At 34.8% G+C, this 5,282-nt stretch overlaps 1 long non-coding RNA gene across 1 annotated transcript; it reads right to left on the bottom strand.

Annotated features, from left to right (window-relative positions):
* LOC130426794 (uncharacterized) lies at positions 1 to 1,479 on the bottom strand. The gene is made up of 3 exons (XR_008907227.1): positions 1,307 to 1,479; positions 474 to 560; positions 1 to 356 (listed from the first exon to the last, which is right to left on the bottom strand). It is a non-coding gene; the product is annotated as an uncharacterized LOC130426794 (long non-coding RNA).
* Positions 1,480 to 5,282: the final 3,803 nt, after the last annotated feature.

The following is a 5,282-nucleotide window of genomic DNA, read 5'->3' as shown; positions in this document are numbered from 1 at the left end:
TGCAGCGTTATGGATGCGACATAAAAACACTATAAAAAGTATTTTACTAAACCCTTGTTGATAGAACCACATTTATATGATAAAATATCAGTCTATGCACAAGTTTTCTATAAAAAAAAGAAATAAACAAGCGTTATGGATGTGAAAAAGGGACACCGTAACTTTCCTCTTCATATAAACTCACAAAACATTTTAAAGAGTGTTAGTTCTTTCGGTTTCAGCACTGCTTAACCTGACATATCCACGGAGCAGTCTTACTAAAGAGGATTCTTTTCCTGAGAGTTGTAGACAACAGTGTGGCGTGCACTTTTGGAAGTGGATGTTCAGCAGGAGGGTTTCTTTATCAATTTGTTCATCTATAAAGAGAAAAAGAGACAAGAGAAGAATGTAAGGAAACTGGCCTATCCAGAGCACAATGGATTATAATAAACATATAAAGAAGTACATTAACATTTTACCTAAATAATGTTTACCTTTAAGCCTGTTATGAAAACATCCACGTTCCAGTTGACTTACACTTGAATAGAATGATCCATTAATATTAGCTGTTATTCTGCATCCTGTCAGTGGGGGAAAAAAGAAGAGTGGGATATAGTACAGAAAGTGAAATACAGTCTTAAAAAAATAATATTATAAACGTTAATACAACTCTTAACTAATTCGACACACTCGGGAATAAGTAGAAGTCTAAAAAGAGCAACAATTGTTCGTCTCATATACCCAAAATAAATTATATCTCACGGTTAACCACTAACGTTATAAGAGCGGCTACTCCCGAGGCAATGGCCGAGATAGAGCTGCTCTCCACGGAGCCACGACCGCTGACAGCCTGATGCTCACACCTCCGACAGCGTCTTAACAAAATCTCAAAGAGGCGTTATGTTTATATATAAATCACGTATTTGAGTTCTTAACAACAACATTCTCGTCTTAAAGACTCTTAAATCTAAGTTCCGTCACCGAACATTAGCGGTATTTAAAATAAAAAAATTGCTGGGTGTTTGCTTTTGACACGACGCTCTCGTGTCGACCTTAAACTAATATCAAGTTGCGTAAGTTACTGAACTAAATTCCTCACACAAGTCACACATTTCAGAGGAAATGTTCACCAAAAAGGAAGTTTAAATGATTAAAAAGCTGTAAGTTAGAACAACGTGGGCATAACGTTACAGACTAGCTATACAAAGCTAACGCAGCTAGATTGTAACGTTACTTTCAAACCTAATGCGAACAGCCGAATTTTGCATACTTTTGCATTTTTTTTGTACAGTAATAGTTTTATACATTAAAAACTCGTAAAACATACCTTTTATTCTCCGAATAACAACTTTTCGAGATGAGGGGGATCAAAATGCCCGCGAAGGTAAAGTTTGTCTGATGCGTCGAGGAGTGGGAGGGGTTTACTCTCTCAACTGTCACTCAATTGGACCCGACTGCTAACCCAGCGTTTGGGTTACTCAAAAAATGACCCAACACTAAGAAAATAACCCAACAAAATGAACCAACAGGCTCAACCCAGCTATTGGGTTAAACAAATAACCCAGCATTTTTTAGAGTGTACGTGCATTTCCCTTTGGGGCATTCTGTTTGATCAATGTTGTAAAAGGCCACAAAATAGAGACACAGGAGTGCTTTATTACAAGTTACTGAAATAACACTTTGTGCATTATGGGATTTAGTGATATTGTCTCCCAATGTAATTTAGAAACTAAATAAAACTACAAGAATTAAACTTAAAGAATTATTATCAGAATGCTCTTAATGTTTTCAAAAATGTTGTATTATTGTGATATCTGATTATTTATTATCGACTTTTGACTGATTGCATCACTTTATTGTATGACAGATAAACCTCATTTACTGTATTTTTTCTTGAGTAATATCTTGTAACTCAAAACATTCCTCAGGTTTGCCCCGTGCAGAACTGCACACCCTTTTCAACGAAACATAACTAGCGATACCTTCTTGTTTTTTTGCTAATATTCCCGAGGTAGCAAATCAATATTATTCAATTTTGAGTCATATCTTTCCTTTGTTTTCACACACACGGTATTTGCATTTTAGGAATAACAAACTGGGCAAATGAATCATTTTAATGATTTAAATGAGTCTGTTCTCCGTTTGGATGCTTCATTTACCCAGTGGAAATCTAATTTCCTCCTCAATGTCATTTCCCCAGAAGGCCCCTTTGCTTCACAAGGCTCCTGTATTCAGAAAGCTGACTGGGCTGTTACATTACCTCCTCAATCATTTGATTTGTTGTACTGTGAGACTACAAAATCTCTCTAAGGCATTCTGAGACAAATGGTTAAGGGCGATATCTTTCATTTGACAGATTGGATATATGTATTAAGAGGTGTCTCCAGATTTTTTCATCAAAGCCCTGGCATAACAATATGTGTAATTGTGTCCATTAATATTCCAAATGCAGTTTATGCAGCTGTATTGTTGTTAATAGTTTATTAGTTTTAGGTGCTGTGTGTGATTTTGGAGGATCTATAGACAGAAATGCAAATACATAATGTCTTCAGAGCTGTATGAAGACCTCACATAATGAAGCGTTGTTTTTATTACCTTTGAATGAGCTATTTCTATCTACATACACTGCAGGTGCCCTTGCTTGGAATTCACCATATGTTTCTATGGCCCAAAACGGACAAGCTGTACAGACCGTGTTTTGTAAATATGTTATCTCCTAAATGAAAACATGTCAACATCTTAGACCTGTTTCAGCCACCGTGAGGCTTCGAAAGGGAGGGGTGAAGTGAGCTGTTGGTTACAATTCGCAACCTCACCACTAGATCGGCTACATTTCATTCGCTGGACCTTTAAAGCATAGGCTTTGCGAAGTTGACATTAATAGGCATGTAAAAAATACATAGTTAAAAAAAAAGTTTTCGCCATCAAGAGAAATTTAATTTTGACCCTATTTCACTAACATAATGTCTTAATGTTACACACAATTTATCCACATCTTAAACCCCACATAGTACAAAGTGAATAGTATTCCTGTTCTTTACCAGAACAATGTAAACACAGACAGGGAATTATGTAAATTAAATTATTTTTCCATAATTTAAATAAGACACCAGGGTGTTAAGAAGCCAAGCAGCCTGAAGGAAAAAGCTGTAGAGTCTAGTGATATAATTTGTATGATAACAGGAGAGCATAATGTTTACTGTAGAGTTTGTGCACGCAACATTTGTGATATTGGTCATTACTACAATAGTGATTTCCAATATGTTTGATTAGATATTCTAAATGAATCATCTTTATGCTGCATGTTAATTCCCATCATGACAGTTATTGCTGAGATGAATGTGTAATGCAAAACCTAATTGTCTTTCTTCTCAGCGAGACAGATTTTTGATATCTTGTCAAAAGCTATTAGGTTGTCAGAATTGACGAAGAGATACTTGGATGCACTTCAGTTCCTTTACTTTATTAGTAAAATAACTCATCACGCAGGACTGCTCTATCATGATTAGAAATATTATGTGGAAAAGCAGTTGATTTGTTGCATCACAGATAAAAAAAGTAAAATGTTAAAGTAAAGATGAACCAGGCTGGCTGACACGAGATACGTACAGTCGCTATATCCCTTACATTGCAGACGATTGGAGGGAGCTGGAAAATAATTACATGTTTGTCCATTACATCATTTTTTTGAGGGGAGGGCCCTAATTCTGAATCTTTTTCAGCTGTCAGGAATTGATGTTTGCCTTAACTTTTATCTCTTGGTGCTGCTGTACAACTTTCTGTATCGGCTAATAAACCTGGTTCTTTGGACACACAGAAGAGAAATAATAGTATTTTAAATGTGATAATCTGGTTTCACGGCAATGAAAGAACAATATTTGCGTAGCAAATAGATGGATAGTGAAAGTCAGTCCAGACATGTGGAAAATTAAAATCAATACAACTGCCTTACTGCCCAATGGGCAATTTAACTATAGTAATATTATGAACCGATGTCTTCCAGACTGTGATTACAGAGGCATCTTTATTAAAATCTCAGAATTATAATTCTGCCTGGGATTTTTTACAGCAGACCAAAGTAATGAATGACTTTTATGCCTTTGACCCGTCTTATGGTGGTTGAATCATTCAGCCGTCTCTCATACATTCTAAAGAGATCACTATGACAGTCCCTTTGCTCATGCATTGAATTATGTAAGGGTATAGTATGAAGTAAAAGACACCTGTTTTATAATGAGTATGCCTGATATATGCAGAGTCACTTTGGATTGTCTTTAAATCAGAGCCATGCACAGTAATCTTATATATTATATGTTTTTACTATTATGTCTAAACTCTACCTATCCGCTAAAAAGCTTTCGGCTGCCAACAGAGCTTTTGCGATTCTGCCACAGGATCTATGTGTATCAATAAAAATGACAAGTTTAAGACATGGATTATGGTTTACTCTGAACCTTGAATTAAAATAAGAGCCAGGATATACTGCTGCTGTTTATGTGATCTCAAGTGTACTGACTTTGGAAACTTCAGAAAATAGACTGTATGCAAACCAGCCCAGTCATTATTTAAAACTACAATAAATCTTAAAATAAATTAAGAACTGTTTCCATTCGTGTAAAAATTCTCATTGAGGTCTAACGATATCTGTACAATAACTCTCATATGCTGCATCACAATGTAGGCTAAATCCAGCCATGTCCACTCTCTTCAATACACTTAAAGTAATGTGTTAAAATGTATTTTTCCTAAATGACTATTTTTCATCAAATCTGTGTGTGCAAGAAATGTCTCCCTCCAGTGGTAAATGTATCTTTTTTATTTTTAAAAACATATTCAACTTCAAAGAAATACATTAAGACATGTTCACATACAGGTAAAACTTAAGTAAACATTTTCATATGTAAAGTATACAATGCATAAAGGAAGTGGTAAATGTATCGTTTTTTATGCTTTATTGAACATTTTGTTATAACAAAACAATTTTACAACAGAAACTTCACATTAAGAAACACTTGGATTAATGAAAACAGAGAAAATAAAAAAAAAACATGGCTCGAAACAGACAAGACAAGAAAATAAAAAAATAATAAAAAGTAATAATAAAACAAAAACAAAAAACATAAGAGGGAGTTAAACAAAAAATTAAAATATCACAAATTAAATAGGTTGAAAAGCTTATAAGCGGAGCAAATTTTACAAGTTCTTTGTGCTTTTATATTGGAAGAAAACATAATTGTTTTTGGTAAATGTATCGTAACTTTGTCGTTGCTGCTCTCTCACACGTCAGCCCTGCCCATGTGACA

This window comes from Triplophysa dalaica, chromosome 7, assembly GCF_015846415.1.
Source record: "Triplophysa dalaica isolate WHDGS20190420 chromosome 7, ASM1584641v1, whole genome shotgun sequence".
NCBI lineage: Eukaryota > Metazoa > Chordata > Actinopteri > Cypriniformes > Nemacheilidae > Triplophysa > Triplophysa dalaica.
Note: the sequence above shows the minus strand (reverse complement) of the source record. Positions and strands in the feature narration are given on the sequence as shown.